The 15241-nt window shown below is 37.7% G+C and overlaps 1 protein-coding gene across 5 annotated transcripts in view; it reads right to left on the bottom strand.

Moving 5' to 3' along the window:
• LOC150080735 (uncharacterized) overlaps positions 1–15241 on the bottom strand; it is an 856799-nt gene that overhangs the window by 740474 nt on the left and 101084 nt on the right. The window contains exon 1 of one of the 5 annotated variants that reach the window (XM_090382086.1): positions 5051–5222. The exons of the other annotated variants lie outside the window; for them this stretch is intronic. The gene's annotated coding sequence lies outside the window, so the exon portion shown is untranslated. Of the gene's footprint in view, positions 1–5050; positions 5223–15241 lie in introns of those variants that run through there. 5 annotated transcript variants of the gene reach the window in all.

Consider the following 15241-nt stretch of genomic DNA (forward strand, 5'->3'; position numbering starts at 1 on the left):
TAAACCGTAAACAGTACTTTTTAGTTGGTATGAAAAACCTAGTAGTAGCTTCCAAGATTAAATCCTTGAATGCCTCCCCTCTAGAATTTGCTGTTGATGGCATTATCAGTTGGTCCCACTGTATAGAATTTAAAAACAGTCTGAGAACACTGTAGTCACCTTTGCGAAAGCAAAAACCTTTCCCTTTACCCCTGATGGTAGTTATGTCTTTAATTATGAATCAACAGGGCTTACCTTTTATTTTTTGATATAGGAAGCTTCTTTTCCAACTCTCCTTGTCCAACTCGCTAATAATTCATGGGGAAGGCGATATCAATTTTGCAAAACATTGTCATAAAGTTAGATTTTGGAGGTCTAAACGGGCTAATAATTAAGGATCGATTTTTCTTTTTGGTCCTGTGGCTGGAATTTTGAGTTAAATTTAGGGGTTATTCTCTACATTCCTTAAGTTGGACTAGAACTGTTCGGGGCATCATGTTCACAGGAAGAGAGTTACTCACAATTAATCCGAAACTTTTTTTCTTTCCTTATGTTGTAGTATTTGTTCTTCACGCATGCGTATAAGTGACCAATCGTCGGACAATAGGAATGGCCTACGGATATTGATTGAAGTTTCATGTAGTTTCATCTCTAAGGTTTCTGCAATGAGTAGTTTGTAGTAGTTGTGTTGAATATTTATAATTTTTGTTTCAGTAAAGCCGAATGTATGTCGTTCATTTATTGCGTGGAACGAAAGTTCCGATGCATTTGAACGACCCGCCCGCACCGAAGCTTCGTGTTGTTTTGCTCGAAGCTTTCAAATGCATCGGAACTTTCGTTCCACGCAATAAATGAACGACATACATTCGGCTTTACTGAAACAAAAATTATAAATATTCAACACAACTACTACAAACTACTCATTGCAGAAACCTTAGAGATGAAACTACATGAAACTTCAATCAATATCCGTAGGCCATTCCTATTGTCCGACGATTGGTCACTTATACGCATGCGTGAAGAACAAATACTACAACATAAGGAAAGAAAAAAAGTTTCGGATTAATTGTGAGTAACTCTCTTCCTGTGAACATGATGCCCCGAAAAGTTCTAGTCCAACTTAAGGAATGTAGAGAATAACCCCCAACCCCTACACCCCACCCCCGCCCCAATTATTAGACCCCTAAATTTAACTCAAAATTCCAGCCACAGGACCAAAAAGAAAAATCGATCCTTAATTATTAGCCCGTTTAGACCTCCAAAATCTAACTTTATGACAATGTTTTGCAAAATTGATATCGCCTTCCCCATGAATTATTAGCGAGTTGGACAAGGAGAGTTGGAAAAGAAGCTTCCTATATCAAAAAATAAAAGGTAAGCCCTGTTGATTCATAATATAATAGAATATAGGAATTAACGAGCACGTAATAGCTCTCCAGTATCAAATCTATTATGTCTTTAAGTAACTCCCAAATCAGTACACTGCGATCAGTACCACCCAGTGGTTCCTTTATCTGCAAATTCTTAATGCACGAATAATCACTGCTGATAAACAGATCAAGAGTATGGACTCTCTCTGGTTGCCTCTCAAACATGCTGCTATAGAAAAAAATCATCCAATAAATCCATAAAAATCTTCCTATCGTGGGAGTGATCAACCAAGAAGTGATCAATATCTGGAAAATTAAAATCCCCCATTATAAGACATTCTGATTTACTGGCCCACTATTTATTAAGGGGCAAAGTGACCAATTAGTTTCCCAAGTAAAATAAAATTAATTTTCTCTTTATAACACGGAGCAGAGGATTACAATATAGAGACTATAAAAATTTACCATATTTGCGAAATTACATCGATTTGAAAAGCGGCATATGTCATTCTATACTTCTACCCACAATACTATTGTTAGGGTTGTGCCTATTATAGGAGTATATAGGGTGATTCACTACCAGTGCGATAAACTTGCAGGAGGTGTAGGGGGCACAAAGACGAATCGGAATCACGTAGCATTGCAGGGTCCGAAATGCCTTCGTCATGCGGTAGAGGACTTTGAACGGGAGGTCGCGTGAACAGCGATCCCGCTGGAAGTCAGCATTTGCGAACCGGTTCCCGAGGTAGTAGGATGGACGAGTATTCAAACGTTGAACTGGCCGACATGCACCTCGCGTATGGAGCTGCGGACTGTAACGGGCGCGCCGCTCTGCGCTTGTACCAGGAACGTTTCCCGCACAGGCGTGTTCCTCATCATACGATTTTCGCACGTGTGCACAGAAGGTTACGTGAGACTGGCTGTTTTACGAGAGGTACCATGAATCGAGAGCAAACGACGAGGACGCCAGACAATGAGGAGAATGTCCTACGTCTTGCAGAAGTCAATCCGAGTACGAATACTCGAGCGATAGGCCAACGATTGGGTATTTCCCAATCCACTGTGTGGAGGATACTGTCAACAAACCAAATAAATGAGTTCATACCATCTGCAATGCGTCCTATCATTGGAGCCTGCGGATTATCCACTCCGGAGGACTTTTGTTTAACGGGAGGTCGCGTGAATCCCGTTCAACGTCCTCTACCGCATGACGAAGGCATTTCGGACCCTGCAATGCTATGTGATTCCGATTCGTCTTTGTGCCCCCTACATCTCCTGCAAGTTTGTCGCACTGGTAGTGAATCACCCTGTATACAATGATAAAATGAAATACACAGAATAAATAACAACTGTATCGCACACATAATAAAATACATGTACATAGGGTAGAAAAATATAAGACAGACCACTAATAGAAAACAGGGTATTGAAACGCCAACTCCGTCCCCCTCACCACAGGATATAGCTGACCTATTAGCTTTACATCAACTTGACACATCTGCCCAATCTAATTCATCTCTAGAAACCACAGTAGTACTTATTATACCAAAGATGATTACGTCCCAGAGTAACCAGCACCGTAACTTTTCTCCTTCTGTGAATGGGCGATTTCCTACGAACTAAAAACTGTCTTTTCATCAGCGTACCTAATACCAGTGTATGTTGCTCGGCGCAGTGACCTTTTCATTTTATAATACTGATGATATACTGTATTTATTTTAACAGTTTCTCGTATATCTCGGTGTGAACACAAAAAACAGACAAAAAAAATGTTCTTGTTTATACTCTGGCACGACCACCAGGTCAGAGGAGTTGACAAATTATCAATACAAACATTAACCGTGTTTGGCAGTGACGGGCTTGAACCTCAGTTCACTCAAAGAACGCATGCTACTGCACTGTCGCTGTTGACTACTACTCGGCTATGTCAGGCTGTCTCCTCTAATTGTAAAGTCCCGGGCTATGAAGTTTATATAAATTACTGTGTACAATAAAAAACAAGGTCTGATTATAAGATTCAATAAAAGATTGGCTGGATAGGTCAAGAATTTGTTTCCAAGCAAACAAAGACCATAATTAGGCGAGTTAGCATATATGAGTGAAGCGTCTATTGTCTTCGCCATATCTGTATGTCTGTCCGCATATAATAACTCGACCTGCTAGTGGATAGATTTTCATAAAATGTATATTTCGCTCTTTTAGAAAGATCTGTCGAGCCATCCGGAATTTCATTGAATTCGGACCAATAAAAATCTGGCAATTATTATTTCTTTGTCTTTCCGTCCGCAAGTAGTAACTCTACTCTCATTGAATGATTTTCATAAAAATTTTATACTTGGTTCTTTAAGAATCTGTCGAGCCTTCCTCCGGAAATTATTTCTTGTTTCATACATATCACATTTGCTATCCGTATACTTTATACTGTAGCTGAAGCACTGTATATATTATGTTTGTTGCCGTGTGTTAATTGGAGGAATGAATGAGCAATATGGCGGATACGTAGAAACGAAATGTTCTACGTTCGCTTATAAAACTTGCTGTGTTTTGCTTTTATTTATTTATTATTATTTTTTTGTTATAAATCATGACTATTACTATTTGCTAACGCCCTATACATTTAACTTTTTCTTTGTTTATACTCCAGGATGACCACAAGGTCAGATAAGTTCACAAGACAGAGTACTAGCATATATTTTACTTATAGTCACGCGGGCTGGAATTACTTGAATCATTACTTAATCACTCGGCTAAGGAAATGCCTAAAGTGTATAAAGTCTCTATAAACTGCGTATATTCTATCAATTTAGCAGGGGGTTGCTTTTTTTTTTTTTTTTTTTTTGAATAATAAAAAGAGTTGTTGCGAGATAAAAAACACACACAATCCTCGACCGAGACAAACTAATTTGATCAAATTGTGAAAAAGTGCATAAAAGATTCTTCCGCACCGACGGGATGTAGTAGTTCTCGACTTCGGCCGGGGATCAAACTTGGGCCTTTTTCATACGATATGAAGGAACACTGAAAACTCCCGCAGATTCTGTGGTTGGGAATCGTTACGAATTCAACTGAGATGTAATTGCGACCTATGAAATTAAAATGCCTAACTTTTGTTCATTTCGTAACACATTACAGGTTTCACTAACAAAATTTATGACATAATAATGACAACTAGGGCAGCAATGACGAACAGACAAGTAAGGAGTACAAGCCAATATAACCACTGTAAGTTGTTTTCTTTTTAATTATAATTGCTCTCTATATAGATTGCATTTTTTTACAACCAACACGTTCAGATTAACCGCCACTGGTTGTCTGGAAAAAACCTTCATGAATGAGCTGACTGCAATCCAAGTATATTAGAAACTAATTGTTGCAATAGCTATACAGTTTAATTGTAGTCTTTGATATCAATTAAGAGTCGATTGACAGAATGGGCATTGATAAAAGCTAAGCACTGTATCTGCCACAGCCGAAAACGATTCCATTCCCACCGTTCGCTGTTGCAACAAATTAATAAGCAAAGCTATAAACTGCATTATTTATTAATTAGAAGAAACTAATTTTTCCTACACGGAATTACATAACTGAGGTTTCGGCGAAGAACGAATTGCAAACTATAGAGTAGCTATTAAGTAAAATCAGAAGTGCATACAACACGGATTTCTACAATATATTTAAAACTGTTTACTAGACAAACTTACCAAGGTTTTCAGGACTACCCTTCCTAGCAATATACAGTATATTATCCGCTTACTACTAAAGACTTGAGCCTACGACAACCTCTTTGTACCCATCCGTCCAAGTACAGCTTAAGCACACAAAACTACGTGTATGCTCTACCGCTGCTCGTTTTAAATATCTACTACGTTCAGAAGCTACAGCTCTCCGTTAATTCTCTAACATGTCGTCTCTTCCTCGGTCTTTTTGTCTCTTCCCTCCCCCTCCCCATTATTTCTTCTTCTTGTTCTCCTAACCTGTTCTCTGTTCCCATCGCTGGAACATTAACCCAGTTCGTCCTTATTCCTGGCCTACAACTTCCGCCATATCGTCTCGCCCCCACAGCTGACCGAGTTCTGAATAATAACAACACCACGTGATTAGAAATGACTGGTTGTCATGGCTACCGCGTGCTCTTCTTGGTCATCGAAAACCTGCTTCTTGCGTGGACTGTTGCTGAATGTGGCGTATAACTAGTAATTCGCATCAGGATTAACGCTTCCTGGAACACAATTCAAATAAAATTCTTTACATATTTCTTTTACTTTTGCATGGTAATATTTATGGAACTGAAAGATCTGCTGTAAGCCATTATGAAGGGAAATAACCTAAAGAAAAGGATTCGACTACGTATGAATTAGAAATCTCATCCAGAATACACGGATATCCAGAAAAATTTACTCGCATAATAATCAAAATGGAGAACTGCGTTTAAATCGCAGATTCTAAGAAACAGCAATCGTTTGGTTGTCGTAATAATCAATACACTGTAAAATGGCGTCTGCACATGTTACTAGTTAAGTGAAACAATCATTATAATTCTGAAATCAAGAAGCTTCAAGCACAATATAGGAAACCTTGCCTGCCACAGTCTTCAGTTTTACCAGGTCAAATGATTCAAGGAGGTCATGAATGCATGGAGACTGAAGCGTGCAAAGCAAGACCAACAACTAAAATCAAAAACTTAACATCAGTGCTGACACCATAATCAGTAACAACCCAAGGTTCAGTAAAAAGGAAGAACACGGTTCGTCCCCAAATAACTATATCCAAAACAACAGACGATGTGAGTTCGCATTTCATCGGCTCTGAATGAACAGTTTCAGAGTGAAGTAAATGACTCTGAATTATACTGTAACCACCAATGAGATACTGGCCCATCACTTCGTTCTAGAAACCAAACTTTCCAGTAGGGAATGGTGTTGCACATATCCACTTACAATGAAAAAAATTCGAGTTTGACAACAGCAAGGTGATGGCAACCCTGTTTTGGAATGCTCGAGTTGTTATTTATGTTGATTTCCTAAAACAAGGCCATGTAATTAATATTGGGTACTACTGTGATTTCCTAAAACCAACTAGTCAGGCATACATACTAATCTGACTACATATGTTGACTGATCTAAGGTGGAACTTTCCCACATCCTCCTCATAGGACTAATTTTTCATCCAGTAACTTCCATCTCTGTACACCGCTGAAAGAGCACTTCGAGGCGGGGGGGGGGGGATTTCACGTTGAATGAAGGCTAAATATGCAGTCTTAAAATGGTGCTGACATCAACCGAAAAATATCTTCGAAACCAGACTATGAGAATTTTCACACTGCTAGAACAAACGTATTCTAGAGGAGGAATGGGGCCTCGAAAGGTTTAAAATTTATTTTTCTGTGTCAATTATATGATTAAAATAAAGTCTGGGTAAAATCTGAGATCCACAGTATAACAGTTGTAACCAGTCAATACTTTGGATGGAGAACCCGATGGTTCATTGGCCAGAGGACAGCGTTAGGTGGGAGACTGCTGACATCTTTAAAAAAAAAAAAAAGTTCTGTTTATATTCCGGCACGACCACCAGGTCAGAGGAGTTTATAATTAATCATCTCAAAAACGAATACTATCGTTTAACATATTTAGCAATCATGCGGGCTGGTACATTCAGACGCGTATGCTTCTGCACTCGCCCGCCTCACCACTCGGCAACGTCGATCCTAAATTTGTCTATGTACTGTGTTAAATAAACAAGTCTTGCGTGTTTTGTGTGACCACTCGGCAACGTCGATCCTATATTTGTCTATGTACGGTGTTAAATAAACAAGTCTTGCGTATGAAGAACTACCCAAAATATCCGTCACTGCACAATATATTTCAATATTTCATGCATGGCAAAATGGAGAACATAAGCTTCATGATTTCCAATAAGTGACCCGTTGAGCATAGTACAACTAGCCTGGAACCCTTTCCCTTTCGTTAACTTTTTTCTTTACATTTTTATTTTTGCAGTTTAAGTTCACCATATTTATTAGTTTTATAGCGCATCAGCATCTTAGGTCACATTGCACCAATGTATTATAAATATGTCTGTACACGTGTGTGTTCACGGGCCTATTTTCACGTTGTGCGGGCAAACAAAATTAAGTATAGTATATAATCAAGGAAGTACTGCATTATCTGTGTGTAAAGAAGTGAGTGACTTATGAGTCTGACGTAGCTTAGTGGTCAGCGCGACAGTGCATGCGTTTCTGTTAACCATGGCTCGAGCCCATTTGACTGCTAAATACTGTTAATGATTGCACTGTCAAAATGAGTAGTTAAACTCCTATACCTATGTGATCGAACCGAGCCTCAGCAGAATATTAATTTTTTTTTATCTAAATGAGAAGGGAGAGAGAGCGAGCTCAACATCAATTACCTTTAGCCATTTCGCTTCTGTTATTTATTTTATCCTCGTCATATGGCAAGAATTAATGTATTTACAATAACAATACTAAGAGCTACTTATAAAGTTCCCACATACAAAAGGCATACATACAATCTAGATTGGTGTATTACACCAATACGCTAATCGAGACCATTACTGAAGACGCACAAATATCTTAGCTGAACTGAAAAAAAAAAAAAAAAGAAAGGGAAAAAAAACGATGATACTCACAATTAACATCTCAGTATGGTGGCCAATAGACCCCACATTACATGACTAAAATAACACAGGAAATAACTGCATTATGTTCAATAACACAAGAACAGCCATAGATAAATACATCGGTCTCCACATGGAAGATATGAATGGTCCGATTAAATAGCACCGAGATACGCCGACCATATCTCATTATTACAAGGATTGTTTCAGAAGACATATGGAGTTGAAGACGCACTCTGGGGTAATAAGAATGCGATTTTACAAAAGCAAACACACAAATCGATCATATAACCACTGTATCGCAATTTATGGCTGTTTCTACGAGGCGCTGCGAGCAAAATAGCCTTAATGGTCCACACATCAAACCAAGTAAACATTTGAACACATACCACGCACGCAGATTTCTAAAAAAAAAAAAAAACGATTTGAAATCAACGCAGCAAGCAAAAGAAGTATATTTAAGCATTTAGATGTCTATTTATCGATTATCGATGTGTAGAAAATAATTATATCGTTAGACTCATTATGAAATTGTTTCATTAAGAGTTAGCTCATTGAAGAAGGCAAAAAGCTTGCTTTTACCTTGACATGTGCTTTGATCTAAAACATTAAAATTAATGGCAGATAAAGGAGGGTAACGACTTCGGCATAACGATCGACATCAGGACCACCTGAAAGGATGGTTGCCAAGGCGTTTTCAGCTTCATAGTAAACAAAACAAAAAAAACGTCTTCCAACAAAGTATAAGTAACCTGGATGGCTGATAATTAAACTACACTGCTACCCAAAACAATAAAAATACATCTTACATATTTCTAAGATATACTAGCATACCAAAAATCATATCACATCTCTCTCGATTGCAGAAATTTGTAACTACGAACTATGCAAATATTTTGGCTTATAACGGTGGTTCAGTGGTTAGCTTGTCAGTCGTTTTAAACGAGAACGTCGAAAATGAGCAAGCGGAAAGGGCTAACAGAATTTCAGAAAATAATGATAGCTGGATGTAATGCTGGAGAAAATGTGTGTACATGTTATTGCTGGGGATTAAAGATTCCCAAGCAGAAGTTTGGCAATATGCTGAAGAAATAAAAGTACTGTAACAGGACCTTCAGATGGCTGGTTACCTTATCTTGCCATCAGAACTTACAGCAGGGGGTTCTTAACCATTAATGGGCTTGCACTCCTAAGGGAGGGGTAGGAGGGGTCCAAGAGAGATAAGGAAGCCTCAGAAATTTGCTCTTTTCTTGATCTGTTCATTTAAGCTTTTAATGGTTAGAATGTGGCTTTAAAAACAAGTTGTTGTTTTTTTCTTTCTTTTTTCCAAATTGAATTTTATGTCCATGTATTTATTTACAATTTCTGAAACCAGAATAAGGGAGGTAAGGTGGTAAGACAAAATTGGAAAGTGATGGGGAGGGTGCGTGTAAAAAGTTAAGAACCCCTGACTTAGAGAATCTGAATTTGGAGTTGAAAGCAGCTATAATAAAAGGATAGCTGCATGCTTGAATTTTCACCGAAGAAATACAGACACAAGCCTTCGATGACAAAAGCAAATGCATAACATCAATTGGCATAATGTAAGTCACAACGAATCTGGACTCTATGTGACTTGACATTCCACAGAACTACCAGTGTCGATGATCCTGTGGAACGATAAGTCACACACCACACGATCTTGCATCCCTGACGAACGTGCCTAGCTATGGAAGATGCCTGGAGAATGACTGCTACCCGAGTGTGTTGTCCCAACTATGAAGCTAGGAAAAAGAAGCGTCATGATGTTTCTCGTGGTATCGGTTTGTGCACAGATCACAGCGCGTGGATCTATGATGTCACCAAAATTCTGATTATAAACTTTCAAATACTGTTATCCTTTTATAATATTAAAAAATACTGAGTGCACAAAACGTAACATTACATTTCTGGCCGTTTTAGAGTTCTGTACTCATCAACACAGCGGAGTGGAACTAACGTTCTGAAGCCTCCCTGTATAAGATACTATACAGTACATGTTTCCAATTCTATAAAAACCACTAATCTTAAATAGGCGTTTCTTTTTTTTTTCTAAAAATTGTTTATATTTTGTGTCAGCTTATTTTTTGACACGCAGACTGGAAAAATTCGTCATTTCTGCTCTATGGCAACAAGGTACTTGGGAATTCCGGGAGAATTGCTCCTTTATATTTAACAAAGGGCGAGACGAACATATAGCTTTCTTTGTTGTTTTTTCTGTGAATTGCTGTATCTGTTTATTAATCAAACTGAATTTTTATAGTAACGCCATGATAATATTGTTTCATATATTAACGTATACACTTGCTTTCTTTTATTGTTTAGTTTTAATTGAGCATCGGCAATCTGTAAGAGCTATACGTGATTTGTATGACCATGGTGGGAGAATAGATAACGTCATACAGAATGTTACAAGACCTTAAGTTCGTCTGTGCTGTAACGTGCAACACACCGCGAACAGTTGGAGTTCGAGACATACCGTATATTCCGGTATAAGTCTGTTCCTGTTCTTCGCCTTGAAAATTCATGCTCAATCATATATTCCCCCTTTAAAGTTAACCTCCCCCCATCTATCGCGTCCCATGTACTGCATTAAGTAAAATATGTCTTAAGAACCACTGTTTTTTAATTCAATTATTTCTTTATTATTCTTCTAAAGTTTGTATTGTGAAATTTTATTATACTGACACACATTAAATTGTAAGAAAGTGGTAAGCATAAACAGCACTCCCTTATGTAGGTGAGGAAATCAAAACCTACAGGCACAGGCGACAATATAATATTGCTCTTATTGATAATGTGTGTACATATGAGGCGCTGATTGCGCAACCAAGCCTTCCCTGTTGCCTGTTTAGTACTTACTGCAATCTAGTTTCTCTGTAAACAACGTCTTAATATAAGCAAATAATAAATAAAATTTCTGTTTATACTCCGGGACAACCACCTAAAGTCCGAGGAGTTCACGATACAGAGAAAAATGTAAGAATATCACCATATTTAGCAGTCATGTGGGCTTGAATTATGATCACTCAAGAGCGTGTACTTCTGTACCCTTTCACTGACCGCTCGGCTACAACGGCTTCTGAAGAGCGTGGTTTTATTTAGCAGTCGTGGGAGCTTGAACCACGGTCCATTCAAACACGCGTACTGATACATTCTCGCGTTTGACGACTCGGCTACGTAGGGAAAATGTTAGCCTGAAAAGATAATTCCGGAAGAAGTTTATTTTCGTTTAATGAAGAAGACGAACAAACTCTTAGGTTTCCAAAGATGAAAAACATATTTGTGCAAAGATATGGGTGTAACTGTAAATATATTAGTATCAATTCATGTCTTCTATCCCTAAGCATGTGCATCTAATTCATGCTAAGAATTATATATTCAGCATAAAAGCCGACCTTAATTTTAGATGATTTTTTAGTATTCAGAGGAAGACATACGCGGAATATACATAATATCTAGTTACTCCTGGTCAAGTATTTAGCCAATTTGCATGCCAGTTCAGTGCGATTTAAAGATGATCATTGGGTCAGTACAAAATATCATGTATCTTCACAAAATGCCGGTTTTAAAATTGCTAAACACTATCTTTATCGATATCAATATGTATAGAAAGTGCGCTTGTCGTATGGGCCATAAAGAATTCGTATCTTGCAACAATCACAAGCTCCAGAGAGATAAAACAGCGCAGCGCTCTTTACATCGATTGAACTAAAAGAACGAATTGAAAGTCGAGGTTCGTATAAATTGACAAATATTAGACGTCACTACATACTGAGCAGGTGATTAAGTATTCTGAAGACTTTTGGTGTAGGCAATTTTTACTTATGAGGCGCGTTTCCAGCAATTTGCCTACAGTTGGCACATATGATTCTGGAAAAAGTATGGAACAGCACTAGAATTCGCCTACTTTAGGCCAACAGTTAAGCCTACGAGTTGCAAAATAAGGGAAGGAGTGTTTTCTTGTAAGACTGGTTGGTTTTTGGGTATTGATCACAGCATATTTTGCACTTCTGAAAATGTCAAAACAACGATATAAAAATAAAGCTTCTTTCATAATTATTCCTATTACATTAATTCTGACCAGGTACCATTAAAGTTCTCTGGTGGTACATTTTATTACGAAAGAATTTACTAACTACCTAAGAAAACTAAATTAGGATTTTCTATAAGATTGACGAATGAAACTGAAGATACTCTCCTTTAATCACGGCAGTATTACATTCATCTAATTCTACTGTATATTCTAAAACCTTTACTATTATTAATATCAATGAGAATAAGCTACATTTAGAAAGGTTTTTTTTTTGCCTATTTTACTTATATTTATGAATAGACCACACAACGTTAGAAAAGAATAAAACAAGTCCCCAATTTTTAGCTACGTCCTTTCTTCTCATATTAAACAGTAATTCAATAACTACAAAAATCTGTGTACTAGTCAATTACCCTTGTTACTCCCCTCCTATATCCGCAACTAGAAATCAGTGATCAAACTGTTTCTTATGAAGGTCACTTACGTTTGATATGCTTGTCTTAAGATATTCTAATATCGAGGCAACAACTTCTGGCAGGAGTTTTCTATGGCAAAATACTACCAAGAGATTGATGTCAAGCATTCGCTCACCGAGACAGAGGACGAAATAATGAATACACCCTAATGTTCTATTTTCGGTTTTTTCGAAGTATTGCTCTCTCTCTCTTTGGTTTCCTTTGCGAAGTCCACATTCTTGGAGTAAAAAACAATTTACACAAGAATGTAGCATTATATAGTCATCAGGTGTTCGCTTATTTCCAGGTTATAATTCGTTCTTTATAATTACTCCCAACACATACGGTCATCAAAGCATTGTCTATCTTCAAATTGCAATTTTTTTTCTAAACTACGAAGGATTTTTCTTCCACGTTGAGCACAAGACATTTTTGTAAGCGGCGCTACCTAGCGTCAAGTGAAAAGAAATCGATCATTTTAAAGAGCCATGTACTTCCGGCAACTCTAGGGAGTCGCTTTATAATAACATCATTTATCAGCAGACACTGCATTCTGGGTAATGAGAAAGTGAGTTTACACCGCAGGTGGATTCTCTACAGAGTCTAATGACTGCTCGGCAACCCCTCCATTCCTTACCATAAGACAGCACAGTGTGAAAAATAAATTGCAGTCTAATACTTAACTGAAGGTATATATTAGAATATCAGGGTCTCGCTGCTCTTGCCAGCTTTTGCAGTGCGTTAAAAAACATAAATAACTCTTCCTATCAGCACCTTATTAATATTCAATGTTGACTAGTAGCGGCAGAACATTTACCGACAGTGCTGTTAAACAGGTATACGGAAGCTTTTGCTTTTCGGGCGGACCATATCGATCACTGTAGCAGCACGGAATAATTGTGTTTGTACCAACAAACTCCAAAATGACTTAACATTTGAAATGTTAACAGTCATTTTAACTAACATTTTAAAAGACTGTTAACTAGTTGAAGCCATGACCGAATATGCAGATTTAGTATGCTATATGTATTCTTTTAAGCACTGACAGAGCACGAGACGAGTCAAAAATAAAAAGGTTTGGGGGTAATTTCCGATTAAGAAAATATCCATAAATTAAAAAAAAAAAAAAATACGATAAACGGACTGTAAAGTTTATTTAAAATCAAAATGGCAGCTTTCGAGGGTGCATACTGCTTTTTTCAACTATGACGCCTCTTTTTTTTAATACAGGGAACCGTACTTCAGGGCAGTGGTAGGAGATGGAATCATGTGATCCTCAGCCAGGTTTGTTGATTACGACGTACTTATTAGGGGCTCATAAATGATTTATTCTCGTCTTGTGTAACAGAAGTAGTGAGGTCTCTCTCTCTCTCTCTCTCTCTCTCTCTCTCTCTCCAATTCTCTAAATTCGCATATCGATACATGCTATTTCCGTTGACTTTTTAGACAACTCTTAATATCCACTGAGATCCTAAACGGAAAAAAACTAGTTGCTAAAACTACCTAGTCCAACTCGGGCAAGATCGGTGGTCTTTTTCTTCCAAAGGTATGGTCACAAGCAAGTTTAGTCCATCCATCTGTGTCCTTTGACTTACAGAAATCTGTTCTAAAATGGTTCTGTCCAATCTCCACACTTTTTTTCTAATTAGCCATGGTTCCCTTCGCACTAAACCTGATATGCTTAATCTGTCTGATTCTTCCCTCTGTAATCGTGGCAGCATGTTCTTTTCACCTGTCCATATTACTTGGATTTTAATCAGCCTGTCTGCCGTGTGTGAACCATTTTCTCCAGGCAATAAATCATCTCTCTTGAACTCCAAAGAAAAATTTAATCTTCTGCAAGATTTTGCATTAAAGCCTTCATCAGACGTGGACAACTCACCGCTAATGCTTCAGTTCCTGGAACTACTCCTATTCCGGTTCCACCTTCGGTCCATGCCACACCATCTTTAGCTCAAATAACCATCTTCACCATCACCTTCGACTAGAAGTTCCTAATCATACTTGTACAATTCTGAAAGATCACTTTTTTCCTGTCTTCTATCTCCTGCTGGCCTCAGGCGGGATCATTTGCTGACACAGGTTATCCCGTGTGAAATCTTTCTCTCTTTCATCTAGTCCTCTTTTAATTCATGTCTTACGTTTGTCCATGAAGCGTTTACTTTTTTATTCTTTCTCCTCCTTTTTTTGCTATCCTTTCCTCTATTGTGTTTGTCCTTACTAGCACCAGCCTTGCACTGGTACAAGATTTTTTTTTTAATATTATTATTATTATTATTTATTGTTATTTTATTTTTTTTTTCCCGATTTTCCTTTCTTTTTCTTTTGGTAGTTTGCTATCAATTCTTTACTTTTTATTATATTTTATTTTTCGTATTTTATATCATTTTAATTCGTTTTATTTTTTTCACAATTTTTTTATTCTTTTATTCGCTCATTTTTTTGAACGGAATGGACATTCAGTACGTGACACTCGTGGTTTGCTGCGGTTCGCGCTCAGCTGTGTCCCGCCTCCTCATGGCATAGACGGGTGTCAGGTGTTGACTTTCGAGGGTGCATACTGCTTTTGTATATACAGTATATGCCGGTTCGGCGAATTGTTCGCGTTGACTGTATGGGAACAAATTTACGAATTACACTGATGTGCATGAATTTTGATTTCCCAAATGCATGGTGTTTCTGGGTGTACGTTCCGGCTAATTCTAAAAATCCAAACCGTTTTTATCTATAACATACAGCTGTTTTTCACA

The sequence above is a fragment of the Mastigoproctus giganteus genome, chromosome 9 (assembly GCF_048544385.1).
Source record: "Mastigoproctus giganteus isolate SK-2022 chromosome 9, ASM4854438v1, whole genome shotgun sequence".
In the NCBI taxonomy this organism is placed as follows: domain Eukaryota; kingdom Metazoa; phylum Arthropoda; class Arachnida; order Uropygi; family Thelyphonidae; genus Mastigoproctus; species Mastigoproctus giganteus.